Source organism: Populus euphratica, unplaced genomic scaffold (genome assembly GCF_000495115.2).
Source record: "Populus euphratica unplaced genomic scaffold, PopEup_1.0 scaffold41.1, whole genome shotgun sequence".
NCBI classification, from domain to species: Eukaryota; Viridiplantae; Streptophyta; class Magnoliopsida; order Malpighiales; family Salicaceae; genus Populus; species Populus euphratica.
Window position 1 is genome coordinate 932,299 of NW_011499868.1, and position 17,328 is coordinate 949,626.

At 29.1% G+C, this 17,328-nt stretch overlaps 2 long non-coding RNA genes across 2 annotated transcripts; both read left to right on the top strand.

Moving 5' to 3' along the window:
- Positions 1-1,279: 1,279 nt before the first annotated feature.
- On the top strand, positions 1,280-2,080 carry LOC105126572 (uncharacterized). Its single transcript, XR_842452.1, has 2 exons — positions 1,280-1,537; positions 1,706-2,080. It is a non-coding gene; the product is annotated as an uncharacterized LOC105126572 (long non-coding RNA).
- Positions 2,081-4,481: 2,401 nt separating this feature from the next.
- Positions 4,482-6,119, top strand: LOC105126573 (uncharacterized). The gene is made up of 2 exons (XR_842453.1): positions 4,482-5,026; positions 5,635-6,119. It is a non-coding gene; the product is annotated as an uncharacterized LOC105126573 (long non-coding RNA).
- The last annotated feature ends 11,209 nt before the right edge of the window (positions 6,120-17,328 follow it).

Below are 17,328 nucleotides of genomic sequence, written 5' to 3' on the forward strand. Positions count from 1 at the left end.
CTTTTCCTTCTTTACTCCCATAAAAAATGGCGCTGACCATTCAGAATTTCAGAATTGTATTTGAACTATTTTAATAAAAAAAAAGGGCAAAAGAAGCTCTTAACCCCAGGATTTAAATTTTGTGTCTCACGGGGCAAATCAATATCTATGTTGCAACTCAAAAAATTTGAACAAATCATTATATTCTCAATCATTCTTTTCAATGCCAAATATATCCCATGAAAAAGATAATCTCACTCGAATGCTTAACAAGTTTTTTTTTGCAAGAACAATTATATCATTACATTGCTATTTGTGTTTTGGTGAATAGTAAAATATTAATCTTTTTTTGTATATTGTATAATAATACATACGGTTTCCCCTCTCTGTTTTTTTTCTTTAGACCTCTCTAAAAAATCACGCTAATCATTTAGAATTTTAAAATTTTACTTGAATTGTTTTAATAAAACAAAAGGCAAAAGAAGCCTTCAACTTAAAGATTAAAATTTTATCTTTTAAAGGCAAGTCAATATCTATATTATATCCTAAAAAACTAGAATGAGTCGTTGTCCCCAATCATTCTTTCAATGCCTAAATAAATATATCATATAGAAAAAACAATCATACCCCTCAAGTGCATGCTTAACAAGTTTCTTTGATAAGAACATAATTATATCATTATATTGTTACTATCCATGGTAATATGTGTTTTGATGAACAATAAAAAAATAAGTAGTAAAATATTGATATTCTTTAGCATATTGTATAATAAAAAATATGGTTTTCCCTTCTTTTTTTTTTTTAGACTTGTATTAGTTGGGTCTAGTAAGTATAATAAATTTATTTTTTTCTCTTTATTTTTTTTTTAACATTTCTTGAAAATAATGTTAATCATTCAAAATTTTAAAATTATATTTGAATTATTTTAATAAAAAATAATAAAGGAAGTTCTTAATCTAAAAATTAAAAGTTAAATTAATATTTATACTGTAGCCTAGAAAAACATTAACATACCATTTTATCTCCCGTTATTCTTTTAAATGCTAAATATCTCTCATCAAAAGAAAATTCTACCCGAAATACATGCTTTGAATATTGCATAATAATAATGACTACTTTATTATGCTCTGCAGCCTGAATGAAAAGTGACGACTGTTGAAGGCTGTTTCCTTGCCACGTTTTTTGGTTTAAATGCTACGTGCCATGACGTAGGTTGGGATCTCTGCAAGAGCAAGGGTCGGTTTTATCTATCGAATCGGTTCAGATTTGCTGGATAAGAATGTCATGTCCTTACTGGCAAATGACACTTCTCACCTTTTCTCGATAACTATACAGAGATCAATCTCCCTGGAAATGCGAAGATGGGCCTTATAGTAAAGATAACCACGCTCTTAAAATCATTGAGAACTTCTCCACCTTGTGTTTTCTCATCTCCTACAAAACAAGTTGGTAGAAAAACTCCAGGGGTCAGTTTCAGGCAGGTCACAACCATGCCTGGCAAGCCGGAGAGTGAGCAAAAGAATAAGTCCAATGATGATAACCCAAATTATAAAAATGGGTTAGTGTTAATCCTCGGCTGGTATTTTGGTTAGATTGCTGTTAGCCATCGTTTTTTGCTAGCTTGTGGTATATATGTAACTTTGTGGCATTCCTGTTGTTAAAATGTTAGCTAGCTAGTCGGGTACATAACTTTAGTGCAATTGTTTTTGGTGGGCCTGTAAATTAGGGACCCGATGTCCCGTTCATTTGGAGAAGGGTATGCACGAGGTCTGATGAGGAAGGATTTGGTGGGATTTATGGCGGAAATAAATCCATCACAGAGGTTGAAACTGACGTGAGGGAGTCACCTGGGTACATAGTCTCTTTTAATTTGTTGCTTCTCTCAAGAGACTTGGCTGCAAATTCTCTTTCTTATGTATGGACTTTAGTTCTCTAATAAGCTTTGCTTAAATTAGCTTTGACTTGCTAATTACGTGGGTATGCATGAAGATTACGACGAGACTCAAGTGAAGTGGAGGAGAAGGAGAAAGCACGATTCCAAACCAAAGCAGAGTCTTAAATGGTCAGGGAAACTTGTTTATCCATGCCGAAGAGCTGGATTCCTTTTTTTTTTTTTTTTTCCAAGTATTAGCTGTTAATTTTATTTTATTTTCATTTTCATTTCTGTTGATAATCCAACTGACTGGTGGTTACTACTATGCCCTTGTTTTTAAGAGAATTTGGAAGTATAATAATAGTTACGGATTAAATTGTTTTTTTAATACATATAAAAATAATTTTTATATTTTTAATAGTCATGATGATTGAGATTTTCTTTTCTTGGAAATTATCTGCGTTTTTTGATATACCCTAATATTAATTCGATCTCAATATGAATTTATTATATTAACATGAATTCATCCACGGTTTATAGTGGGACTTTCCAAGGGATTTTTCTTTGTTTTTTTTTTTTCAAGTATGATAATTTTTTTATGGTTTTAATGATTAAAAAAATTCAGAGCAGTACGAAACACATAATATTGCAACGCATAAAAAATTTATGTAAGGTTTTTATGTTAGTTACAGTCCTTGTAAGAAAATAACTAAAAGTCTAATTTACTGAATTTCAACAGGAATCAGGAGTAAAAATATGAATTGGAATACGTTTGTTTTAATGTAATAATTATTATAAAAAAGGGAAAATAAAATATTTTATAGACCCAACGATTGGATGTTATTTTTATTCCTATAATGATCATCAAGAATATATATTAAAAATTAAGGATATGACTCGATGGTTTAGTAATTTAATTAATTATAATGTAATTTTATTGTTTCTATTTTTTTATGGGATTTCTTGTTGTATTCGATGCTTAGAATAGATTATCAATAAGATATTAGATTTAAGAATTTTATTTTATATCAATTGTAATCTTATTTGTTGCATATCAAAACTGATCTATTTTTTTAAGAATTATATTAATATTTTAATTTCATTTCCAATTAGAGATAGATTTGAATTCATATCATTGACATATGAAAAATAATAATATTTTTTATATATAGTATTCTTTTAAATGCCTACGTATAATTTAAATATAATGATATCTATTTAATTTTTAAGAATATTAGGTATGGATTTTTTAAAATAAGATATAGGATTTGTTTTGTTTTGATATATAGATGGGCTTATCCAGTCCAAACACAAAAACGATTCACTCATAAGCCCAATTGGCCGTAAGGAGCAGACCTGTGCCGTGGAACGACAGTGGACTAAGGATTCGTCAAGCCTTCTCATAAAAATCTCAGTTTTTTTATTTGAATTAATTTAACACCTAGTGCTATAGAATATTGTCTAGGTGGACAAGTGATCCTGTAAGCTATAATTTCATCTAGATTGAGTGTATTTCAAACTATTTTTTTATTAAATATATTGTCTTAAAAAAAAACTACTAGGTTTTCAACTTTTTTTAATGTGAATTATATTAATTAAAAATTGATTATCTTTCAAATTCCTTGATAAATACTTTGAATTAACTCATTCAATGCCTTATTATTTTTTTAAGCTTTTAAACTATAATAGAACTAATTAGCACCTTTAAAGAATTTTATGATATTGTTTGATAATGTATTTATTCATTGTTTTCAGGACAAGCTGTTTACACCATGGTTCTTACAATCTAGAAAAATTAATTAATCTTTTCGGTCCTATCAATTATATAATCTTTAAAACACACATAATTTAATTTTATCTATACATTTTATGTTTTTTTATAATTTTTTATTTAAATTTTTAAAAATCCATGAGATGGGAAATATCAAACCATTGAAAATACATTTTTCAACCTTCATAGTTATTTTTTTTATCACAAATATTAATTTGGCTGTATTTAATCTAAAAATCACACGCGTGACGTGGAAGAAAAATAAAGGTCACAAAGCACACGCGTATTTGAACCAATCCTTTCACTGCCGTCCATGTCTATCCTACTAACTAGCGTGATTACTACGAATATCATATCTTGCCAGCTCATATGTGCCGTCCATTTCTACACCATTTAAACTGAATCTCAGCCCTCCATTATTCAACTAAGCGACCAATCCTGTCCGTCCATTCTCTCAAACCCTCTATATAACAATCACATACCCACCTCCCATTTCTACCTGATCTTATCAGCAAAGCTTTAGTTTCTCCTATAGATCTACTCTTCATGGATCATCCTCCGATCTTTTCAATTGCAGCTTCATCTAGATCGCCTTGCGATCTTTATCTTGATATCCGTTTCGATGCTTGAACTCCATGATCTTGATTTGCTCCGGGATAGCTCCTGAGGTATGTATAAGTGTTTTGTTTACGTTCCTGAACTAAATCTGATTTGAATATCTGTCTATTGGTCATTGATCAGGTCATTAATCCGCGTAAATCTAATTTTGTTCTGTAGATGTGGAGCGGCTCTGTTTCGATAGCTCGAATATTTACGGGATCTGTCCCTTCCGGCCATGCTTTCTTCGAATATGAGGAATTATAGCAATATATAAGTTTGATTGTTGGCGGAAAGCAGAAGATGATTTGAGATTTTTTCTGCAGGTGGTGTTGTAAGCAGTTACAGAATCCGCTGAAAGTGTTGCTGGATGTAGACACGGCTGAAGATTTGTTGTGTGAGCTGTGGTGTAGCATGTTATGTGTAATTTGTTGGCGGAGAAGGACAGGAAGGAGATGATGCTGGTGTTGGTGTTCGATTTATTTATGAGGATGATGTATAAGATATATATCGGGACCAGAAGGCCAAGAGGCCAAGGTCTTGTTTATTATCTTTGTCATCCGACCTTTGCCATGACAGGTGCGCTTGCATGGCAGGTCAACCACTATCTTAATAAAATAATCATTTTCGTGTTTGGAGGGGAGATCGCACGGGGATTTCCCGGGTTCTCTCCTCTAGTCTCTGTGTCCCGCTTTCTCTTCTCTTTGCCTTACAATCCATGGCTAACCTTGATAGCGCGGCCCGACTCCAGCTAGCAATCAATTCATCCATGGCAGGATATTGCAATTTGTGACGGTGACCCGAAGGTATTCTCCTACTCAAATCCTGTATCCTCAATTCGAATTTCCTGCACTTAGAATCATGTAGTCACATACCCTTCACGTAGAAGCAGTCGTTAGCAAGAGATCATGAATTTGTAATCTGGTTTCTCATTGTTCATCAAAATTTGCTCCCATTAATTATTCATCTTGATAATTTGGGGTAGGAAGAGAATTCTCTTTTAAAACTTATTCAGCACTTGAAACTGGCTGTCACACATCACAGCACATAATTCACAGTATATAAAGTTAATAAGAGACTGGAAGTTATGATATCACGGCTTACCTTTTATTCAATATTGAACAGTATGTTTACCTTGCACTGGAGCTTTTATTCCATTGCACAACAGCCCGTTATTGATTAACATTCGTTCCATGTTATTTCATTATCCAACGCATCTCATGTTATTATTTTACAGAGCAAACATGATCTCAAGTTTTGTTTATTTAGATATAGCTTGTCAATCCATTACTGCGATCTTGTGCAGAATTTTTCTGTTTCGATAGATTTACTGCTGTTGCTAGCGTTTTACAATTACATATTTTGTAGCAATTATGTTAATTAAGCTTATTGTGCTCTATGATATCCTTGTAAGACCTTGGGGCTGGATTTAAGTGGCTCTTACATAGTCTTGTGATTTGCAATGGGATCTTCTTGTTTGGTTCTCTGGGTGTGAGTGATTTGGCCTAAGTATGTTAGCGTTGAAGATGGATTTGTAATCCTCAGTGGGCGATCCACGTTTGTAAAGACCGTTTATTAAGACCCCGTGCTGCTGAGCTTCAATGATCATGACGATGGCTTCAAAGGATGACAGGAAGCTCAGGAGGTCCTCACACGATTCTCAATTGAGCCACACAATTTTGAGGTGATAAGTTCTTCAATGGTTTACTATTCCACCTGAAAGAAAAATAAAACACTCAATTAAATTGTTATGAAGTGTCATTCAGTTTAAAACCCGCGCTGCTATGGTTTCTTACTTGTTTTAGCTGGAGATGTAGTAATCTACTGAAGTCTCTTCTATTTTACGTGCTGTTCTATTATAATGCTCATAATTATCCTCCTTCGTTATTTTGAAGAAAAGTGGTCCTTTCTCTGTGTGCTTGGTAATTAATTAGTGTTCTTCTATATAATATTCTTGATATTAGCATCAATTAATGCCTTTTTAGGCGAAGCAATTTGATTTAAATACCAACTTGTACACGTATTGTTCTTCCAGAAGTTTCACATGATAGGTCTCATGAATTGCCACGTATTGGAAGGTTAAGGTAATGCCTGTCCGTTGACCAGATGTGGTGGTGATTGATTCTCATCCCTGACCGGAGTTCTTTCAAAGCAAGCTTTCGGGTGTTTTTTTTTTTAAAGGCAACTAGAACAACCGTATTAGTAATTGTTGTCCTCGGATTATGAAATAGTAAGTATTGAACTGATTTTTAAGTTTTAATGTCTGAAACAAAAAAAATATCATAATGTATTGTTAATTAAAAAATTGCTTACATCACAATATTAAATATATGTTTTAAGTGTAGTGTTGTTGTGTTTTTGTTTTTCAAATTGTTTGAACAAATATTAAAGTGATTTTTTTGTGTTGTTTTATGGAGTTTTTTGTGTTTATATTAAAAATACAATAAAAATTCTAAAAAGCTAGTTCATATTCAATTGAAAGGCGATACATGTGGCGTTATGTTACGAGACACTTGATTTAATTCTTTATCTAAAAAATGTATTGTAACAATAAACTTATGTTTCGGTCCTAATTTTGTGTTATTGTTCAAAATACAAAAAAGAAGATAGAGGGTCTGTAGGGTGTGTTTAATTGGGTTTTCTTGACATTATTTTAGCTATATACTATCTCAAGAAGCTATTTTTCGACTCTGAAAATTATGAAAGAAGTGAAATAGTTTTGTTTCCATCTTCTCTCTAGATTGTTCTTTCCATCTTTTCTAGATTATTTTTTCATTTTTCAAAGTAAAAAAAGAAAACATGACTAATATAATTTGTCTGCATGTTCTTTTTAACAATATTAAATGAATATATTTTAGAGCTATAAAATTAATTTTTATAATATATGTAATTATAATTAAAAAAGATTTAAGAATTTTTATATTTGAAATATGGTTTTATATATATTTTATAACCAATTTTATCTTGAATGTAATTTTTTTAATTGATAGAATAAATTTTCCCCTAAACATGTTCTTTTATTAGTCGTTGAAAGGAATCAAGATAAAAAAAAGATTTTTCATTTAAATCATAACGGTAATGTCAAAATGGTTTCCGGTCAGAAATGATTGACACGTGTAGCTGTGTCCAGCGTGAATCTGGGGGGTGAGCTCTTTAAAAAATTGCTTACATCACAATATTAAATATATGTTTTAAGTGTAGTGTTGTTGTGTTTTTGTTTTTCAAATTGTTTGAACAAATATTAAAGTGATTTTTTTGTGTTGTTTTATGGAGTTTTTTGTGTTTATATTAAAAATACAATAAAAATTCTAAAAAGCTAGTTCATATTCAATTGAAAGGCGATACATGTGGCGTTATGTTACGAGACACTTGATTTAATTCTTTATCTAAAAAATGTATTGTAACAATAAACTTATGTTTCGGTCCTAATTTTGTGTTATTGTTCAAAATACAAAAAAGAAGATAGAGGGTCTGTAGGGTGTGTTTAATTGGGTTTTCTTGACATTATTTTAGCTATATACTATCTCAAGAAGCTATTTTTCGACTCTGAAAATTATGAAAGAAGTGAAATAGTTTTCTTTCCATCTTTTCTAGATTATTTTTTCGTTTTTCAAAGTAAAAAAGAAAACATGACTAATATAATTTGTCTGCATGTTCTTTTTAACAATATTAAATGAATATATTTTAGAGCTATAAAATTAATTTTATAATATATGTAATTATAATTAAAAAAGATTTAAGAATTTTTATATTTGAAATATGGTTTTATATATATTTTATAACCAATTTTATCTTGAATGTAATTTTTTTAATTGATAGAATAAATTTTCCCCTAAACATGTTCTTTTATTAGTCGTTGAAAGGAATCAAGATAAAAAAAAGATTTTTCATCCAGCGTGAATCTGGGGGGTGAGCTCTTTATTAATGATTTGTTCAGTTAAATGACGTGTGGTCGGAATGTGTTTTTGCCCGGGAAGAAAGGTCAAAGGTCAGTAAAAAATTCATTTTGTGGTAGTTTCGGTAATGAAGTAGTGGAGGCTTTGGAGGTAAGAAAAAAAAAGGGATTGTACTCTTGTTTTGATGCCCGTTCTTCGATGATGATAAGATCCGTAAGCTCAAAACGGTAGAGCGCTCAAAATCCCGTAATGGGGTTCTGAGAGGCTGGTGGTTCAAATCCACTCGGATCTCTTATTATTTTACTTTCAAATCTTTACATTTATTAGTAAAAATAAAATAAATTATTAGCAATTATTCGGCGGTTTTCTAGCTCTTGTTAAAAAATAATATCAGTCAATTTTTTGTATAGCACAATTCTTTTGTTTATTCTACTACTTCTCCCCCCTCTTTTTTTGTTTTTATTTTTTTAAATATTAACTAGCAGTATTAATTATAAAATATATGAGAATTAGATTTTATTTGAATTATGAAATATTTATACTGTTTTTATTTTTTTAAATATTAACTAGCAGTATTAATTATAAAATATATGTTAATTACATTTTATTTGAATTATGAAATATTTATACTTAAATTCTAGTTTAAAAAACCACATTTAATCATTGCATGCTTCATACTAGCTTGTAATTGGTTTTTCAATATACGCAAAAACGGTAAGAATAAATTTTCAACATTTATTACACAATAAATATAATAAAATAATTTATATTTTAATGATCAAATGATGTCATAAAAGAAATTAATACTTTTTTGTTCATAAAATTTATTTTTCATAGTGTTTTCACGGAGACATTATATTATTTTATAGAAAATACTAAAAGGTGTGGAATATACATAATTCCACTACTGGTTTATAATATGATTTTTGTTTTCTAATTTTTTTTTAACAAATATACAAAACTAAAATCTATTCACATTGGATTTTAGGTGATTGAAGATGAATTAAATTAAATATTTCATTAAATATAAAATCAATCAATGGGATGAGCAATTACGACTAAAAAAAAAGAAAAGTCTTAACTCTGAAAAAAGAATTGAGAGGTTTGAAATAGATATAATTAATGGGATTTTGTAAATATAATTAATTAATTTTGTAAGAAATACAGCTTCTCGTTTGCGAAAAAAGAGGAAGTTGTCTTGTCTCAAATTCAACCCAGTGTAAATATAGAAAAAGTGAGGATGAGAGGCCAGAGACCTCGGGAGATTTATCGAGCAAAATACAAACAAAGTGCTTAATTTCCACTATAGATATAAACCAGCCATGGCCTTTTATCCAATACACTGACTCATTAAATTATATACTATGATCCGGGCTCTTTTTATTGGCCCTTTGAGATTTTTTTCTATCTTTAATTTTTTTTTTTAGGTTTTTTAAATTATATTGTAGTTTTTATTGAATTTTATTTTTAGTATTGAATTGATTATAAATTATTTTTGTATTTTTATCATATAATAAAATAACAAATTAATTTAACTAAGTGGAATCCATTCAGAAATTTGATGAATTGATTAGAGTGAATATGACCAATTATTTTTTTCTTTGATTTTTTTATCTATTTAGTTGATAAAGTGTGTCAAGATAATTTTTACACAATTTAATTTAAAATTCAGGTTAAGTAAATAGTTGGTTAAGTATTTTTAAAATTTAAACTATTATATTAGGTTTAATAATAATATCACAAAAAAATTTATAATCTTTTTTTTTTACAGTCTAAATTCTTTTGATACAAGATATAGCGATAGTGCAGGGAAAAGTTAACCAAGTACATCGCCAAATTAATTACCTGGATAAGCCTCATTACATACATTCTGAACAAAATGTATATATTTTTAATATTTGCAATAAAAAAACAAAATAAAAGGCATTAAAAAAAACACATAAATGTGCTCTTCAAATGAAATAAGTGCAAAACGGAACTCAGAGTTCAACCAATGGAGAGCTCCTATGAGAACTAGGATAAGAAAACTTTCATAAAGTTTTGATAAATTTAGTTGTAGATTAGAAAATAGTCACACATTACTATCATAAATTAAAATAAGTTAAATAAATTTATAATTTAAACTAAGAAAATAATTGAGTCAATATTTTTTAAATACAAACCGTTGTTCCAAGTTTACTAACAATGCTAGTTTTTTTAATATTTAAAATAATATTTTTAATATTTTAAAATATTTAGATTCAATCACAGCAAAAATACAACAAAAAAACTAGTAATTCACTAAACTTTAAAATCTATTTAAAATTATGGTAGTAATGACGGTTTAAAATATTTTTTGTTTATAAAATTATTAATTTTTTTTATTTTTTAAAAATTATTTGTAACACTAATATATTAAAATAATTTAAAATTTTTAAAAAATCATTTTAAATAAAAAATTTAAATTTTTTGAAAAACTCCCTCGGTCCAAGACCAAGAAGCTCTCTTTCCATCAGTGAAATAAACATTAAAGGGAAAGAGTACTAAAGAAGATGACATTGACAACGTAATGTTGTAGAGTAAAAATCGCAAGGAAGAAACAAATGAAATGTATCAATTATAGAATCCTTCATTTTTTCCTCTTTGAAGGATTTTCAATAACTCCATATATCATCATTTACAACTCAATCGAGGAATTTATATAATGCATTGATTAATTTGTATATATCATATTCGAAAATTGAAGCTTTTCTCTTCTTTTTTTCCCTCATTTGTTTCCATTTCTAGAAATGATCATAAGACATGTAGAACGCTCTTTACCTTCCTAGTACAGTAGTATAAAAAACCATTTTTTTTAAAAATATTTCAATAATATACAACTACAAAAAATGAATATACAACTCATTTACTATGATAGGCCTTTAATCCATTAATCACCCATGGATTATTTGTTGTGATGTTAGTAATATATTATTGCATATAATATGTATGTCAAAGTATTATTATTATAAGAATTTTTCTTCATCAAATTGAAACTATATTGAAACTATAGACTCCTTAAATATATACTTAACCTGAAGATTCTCAAAATCATATCTTTATGTAATCTAGTTTTTATGAAATATAATTTGATATTATAAAAAATATTTTTTTTGCTATATATATTTCCATCCAAAAATATTTTATCATATATTTTGTTATTTATACGTAAATGTAGAGCATAATACTTATCATATGCCTTAGCATGATAAGATATTTCAATAATCAATTGTGGCTAAAAATGTTATCACATTGGTTTTTATACCATTTATTTATTATTAGTTAAGATGATAAATTTATAATTTTAATAGAAGTATGCTCAATATTTTTTTTTCTCACAATAACTTTCTTTCTCTCAAAATCTTCAATCTAGATGCTTCCCATATCTTGGGAAATCACTTGGAATAGTAAAACTTCTTCTCTTTATTTTGACTCATAGTAACAATTAGTTTTGGGGTTTTCCAATAAATACACATTCTCAATATTTCTAATTGTTCTTATAGCAAGATGGTGTGATATTTCTTATTCTAAAAAGTTCTGATTATTCTTCTATAATCTTCTGAAAATCTTTAAATCTTACCGCATTAAAATCACTCTTTCATTTTTTATGTGTTAGAATACATTTTATAAATACTTTGAGTTTATATATTGTAATCTTTTTGGCCTACGAGGAGTGATATTTATCTTGTGAGAAACAAATACATTATGAAAAGTGTAAGTTACTCTTTAACCCTTTAGGTTTATTCTTTAGGTGTGAATACGAGAGAGGTTCTCAATCTTGATCATCAAAAAAATTTGTGTGATAAGTTTTCAATCTTGAGCTTGTGAAAAGATGAAGTGATGGGTTTGAATATTAACCTGAAAAAAAATTATATTTAATATTGAGCTCGAAAAATAATTAAGACATGTTTAATCCTTAGCTCATAAAAGAATTGAGTTTAATTTTAAATATGATAAAAGGATTATATAATTTGAATTATTATAAAATTAGCATGTCTTGCTCTATCCTTATCTTTTTATTCATGATCAATTATATTACTTCGATATTTTGACTATCTTTATGTATTAAGATATTGTTTGTGAGTTTTGGTATTAATTTTTTATTTAGGGACTGTTAAAGAAATTGAGATTAATTTAGACTATCTTGAATAAATTAAAGATTATTTTTAAAGTCTCATAAAAATTAGATGAAGCTCTGGTCCACCCCCTCCTGGGCTTTTTTAAGTCTTTCAACAATCACTCTTAAAAAAATCTCTACATATTTACATAACCTATAAGCAAAAGCAGGCAAAAAACTAAAATGGTCAAGCTACCATGCCTCACTGATTTTGTTTTTGGAGGAACTTGAGCACCTAGGATGCAAACACAACAAAACAAAACAATAATAATTCCTTGAAACAGAAGAAAACAAGAAAATAATATTAAGATGATTAGAGAGATGCATGTTTGTTCAAACATTATTTATATATGGCCGTTTATTTGTTTTGTGTTGAGATAATAGGAGATTAGAGATTTTGATTTTGTTATTAAATGACACCGTTTTTTTTTTTCATGCTTATTGATTTGATTGGATTTAAATTGAATATTATTGAATTAATTATGTTATTAAAAACTTAGCAAGTCAAATAAATCTTATTAAATTAATATTTTATTCAATTTAATTAAAAAGTAATTTTAAATTATCTTTTTAATAAAATCGCTAAATCATGCTGAATTTCAAAACACGAGTGGAACATGACTGTGCATATCACTTTTTTTCCCCTCTCTATTCTATTTAAATTCAATGTGCTTGCCCCATAGTGTATTTGCTGCCCGATTGATTTGATGTTAAAACCTAAAAAATCATATGTACGCATGTAAATGACAGCTACCAGTTTTCTAAAAAGGAGAGCTATTTTACAGATTATTTTTTAAAATATTTTTTATTTTAAAATATATTAAAATAATAATTTTTTATTTTTAAAATCAGTATATTAAAAAAATAAAAAAATTAATTTAAAACAAAATTTTTATTTTTAAAATATACAAAACTCCAGTTGAAAGGCAGGCCAAACACTCCACTCCTGTATTTGAGAGTGTTTCAGATCTTTATTTGTTGTTTCATCGAATCTTATCATATCTAACCAGTAACTTAGGTGATTATAACGAAAAAACGAATTTTTTTTTAGCTTACTTGTGAAGAATTTGTAATTTTTTAAAGAAAACTCATCCAACGAGTAGTAAATGATTTGCCAGCATATTGGCACAAAATTCAGATCATCTATGGCTTTTAATCGCTATCGCACCCATCTGAAATATATATATGAAACATGAACGTTCTTCATTGTTAAGTGCAAAACCCAGGATTGCTGGTTCTAAATTGTTGGCATTCAATGAAGATTCCAATTTACATTCAAAAAGTTAATTTTCTGCTCGGTCATCACTCTAATAAACGTAAAGCTCTTGATCATGATGCTCTTAGTCTTCTATTATCATGTTCATATAGTTTTTTGAGTGATAATTTACTGATTGCTTGCAAAATATAACTTGTGTAGGGATCCCTTTTAGTATTGTTCTCTATCTACCATATTATGAGAGATTTGTCCTAGGCCCTGTCCTTGATAATAACAAATTTCTGTGCTGGGACTTCTATGTTCTTATGTTAAACATATTCAATTAATTCAGATGCTTCATATTCAATTTCAAGGAGGTAACTTGATCAGAAGAAGCCTTTTCTCGTTATATTCGCATGTTTGTCAAAATCATGGTTCTAGTCGGAGACATTGCTGTCTTTCATCAAGTGTTGCCTTTTGGCTACTGAAGTGTTCATCACATCGGAAGTTCATAAGCAAGAACTTTCAAAGACCCAATGCTCATAATCAAGGGGTTCAAGCAGTCTGGGCATTTGGATAGAAACTAGTAGGTCCTTCACCTTACAAGCTTTACAACTAGTAGCGTCATATGCTAAATCTATTCTACTTGAGTTGTATGGATTATTTTCCACGAAGCCATCTCGTATAGACCTGCTTTGCTTGGGTTTTAAATTGGGTTGTTGGTAAGAAGAACAATTTAATAATTGGGCAGGAACACTACAAATCGTTTTGAAGTAATAAATGCTATGCTTCCCTTTTGATAATCTAGCCATGTGATCAATTGACTATCTGAGCATTTCTTCGTAGTCTTTTCTAGCCTTTTCCTTGAGATTTCTTCAATCTTCTCGCCACCTGAGATCCGGAGGAATGAAAACTGAGTTAATGATCTTAGTTATTGCCATGGCTAGCGCCTTGACTTTTACTGTAAATCACCAACCCTGCACAGGCCATCTCCTTTCAGGATCAGGAAGCCACGAAGACCTTTTCTTCTTCCCTTTTTTCTCCTCTTGAGTCACCATATCTGCTTGCTGCTTTGTCTCACAATAGCTGGAGATTTTCCTGAAGCTGAAAACCTTGCTTATAAACGTGTAAGCCCTGCTTTTCCTGCTCCTATATCCGATATCCTGATCATTGCTCATCCTCATAGAAGCTGAAAGATTCTCATAGCGGGCAACTCGTGTACATTCTGATGATATAGATTCTGATGTCAGCAGTGAACTGTTCGATCTCCCAAACTTTATTGATGACCCTCTTTCCACCCTGAAGCTTCTGCAAACAAGCTCCATTGTCTTGCTTGCATCATTCTTGATAGAAAAAATGTATAATCATCCTTGTTCCTCTCAATTACTACCAGTGAGGTCGTTTTCTTTGAGAAGTAACAGATTCTTTTGCTGGAAGGTGACGCTAGGCCATTACCGTGGCTTGCTATCCTGTGGAGGATGGTTTGGAGATTTTTCGTGGACCTAATCAATGCTTGGTCTGTGGAGTACTTATTATTTAATGCTTATCTATTTTAGCCTGAAACTTGACTTGCTAGCTGGTAATTGGCTTGACGCCAGCACGATTTTGGTTTGCAAGGAAAGTCAATTGTGCAGGCATGTGCCCACTTGCTCATGGCTTGGATCCAACAATCCCTAGTGCAAGAAAAAGACTTCCAGCTACCGATGGAATCGCTCGCTATTTATGAATTGGAGACAGATGGGCCAAGTCTTAATATTCATGTAGTGTTCTTCTCAAAAAAGAAAAGTAAAAGAAAAAATCAGTATGTCAGGCTAGCAGGCAGCCTCAAAAGTCAACGGAATAGCAATTCTTTCCTTAGAGTATATTTGTTTCTCCAAAAGTCTTTTCGAAAAATTATTTTTAATTTTTTTTTGTATTTATTTGGCATTAAAAAAATTAATCAATAAAAAATATTTTTCTATTAATAAAAAATATTTTTTAGTCAACAAAAAATATTTTCTAGTCAATAAAAAATACTTTTTAGTCAAAGAAAAATTTAGCTTGGTTTTCAGGAAAGTGTTTTTCTTTTTGGCTGTGTTTGTTTTTCGAAAAGTGATTTCCGGAAAATCACTTTCCAAACTTTCTTGTATTTGTTTGCTGTTAGAAAAATTGGTCAACGGAAAACACTTTCCAGTCAAAGAAAAAATTGGCTTGATTTTCAGGAAAGTGTTTTCCTAAAAATTTGGATGGAAAACACTTTCCAAAAATTGTGAAAAATTTAGAAATATCATTTTTTGCTGATTATATCAAATTTGATCCTCAAACTTTTGATTCCTATATATATTTTGTTTTGTTTTGAATATTTATTTTTTAATTTCATTTCTTAAAATTTAATTTTTTATATTAATTTTGATCCTCATTTTTATAATTGTTATTTGCTTTTCTCCTATTATTTTTTTATTGAACTTTTTTATCTATCAAATTTGTTCCTCATTTTTTCTATTGTTACTTATTTTATTTGAAATACTTTATGAAATGTTAATTATTATTATTTTAATTTCTTCATCTTTTTTTTAGATTTAATCTTTATTATTTTGATTATTATTTATTTTATTTGAGATAATTTATGAAATTATATTTTTTTTAATTTTATTCTGATTCAACTTTTTAATTTGTAAGATTTGTTCCTCATTATTTTAATAAACTTGAGAAAAATAAAATATTAATAAATTATTTTTCAGTTTATTTTTTAAAACATAACTATACACTAGAAAGTGTTTTCCAGTTCATTATTTATAACACTACTAAATATTGAAAAATAATTCATTTTTTAAAAATTTATTTTTCTCATAATTCACTTAAAAAAGAAAAACTTTTCTACAAACAAACGAAACCCTAATCTCTCTTGAGCCTCATATGGACCCTACTAGGTTTTATCTGGTTTCAAATAACCCAGGAAAAGGAAGCAGGCTAATAGCCATCCTTGACTTTGAACCTTTTCACTAAGCCCACCTCGAAGAGTTTCTGCATAAACCCATGTTAGTTTGGGATTACAGCCCAAATAGATATTGGTTAAAATTCAATTGTTTTTTTATTTAAAATTAATTTTTTTTATATTTTTATATCATTTTAATACTTTGATATAAAATATAAATTTTAAAAATTAAAAAAATATTATTTAAATATATTTATAAACGAAAAACTCACTCTCTCGTGTTGCTGGCCTGAGAATTAATGACTTGAACAGTAAAACCAAAAACAATAACAACAATAAAGAAAGGAAACTTGGTCACGTGAAGCAACAACACCTGATCTGTGAATCGAGAGGCAATATAAAAATAAAAAGAAAGAATTAGTACAAAAAACAAACAGGATCATCGCCTTAGCGATGGCGTTGCACTCTCCAAAATACATCTGTAGGGTTTGACAAAACGACGTTTCCGGTCCCTTTCTTCCTTTCTTCTGCGCCAAGAGATTTAGTCAAGGATTCAGCCTCATTGTTGTTTGATTCAAAGCTGTAAGCAAACCCTCCTTATTCAACATAGGAGGGCAACAAGAAATGATAAAAAAGCATAGGGCCAGACATTATTTCAAACAAAAATTCAACGTGACCAAGCTGCGATGGTGCTCTCTTAAATTCTATTGGTCAGATTTGCTTAACAAGAATCGAAAAAAGTCTTCACCAAGCTTTAGTAATGTCTCTTTGATTCTCTCAATCTCTGCCATTATCTTGAAGATTTACTGTAAACTTTCGGGTAGCGTTTTGTTAGTTTTTTTAAATAAAAAAAACAAAGGTAGCAGAGATAAAATTAACATGTCTTTATATGTTTTTTATTATAAGAGTACATAAATTCATTTTATTTTAAAAATAAATTTATTTTATATCATTTCTGTCACTCTTTC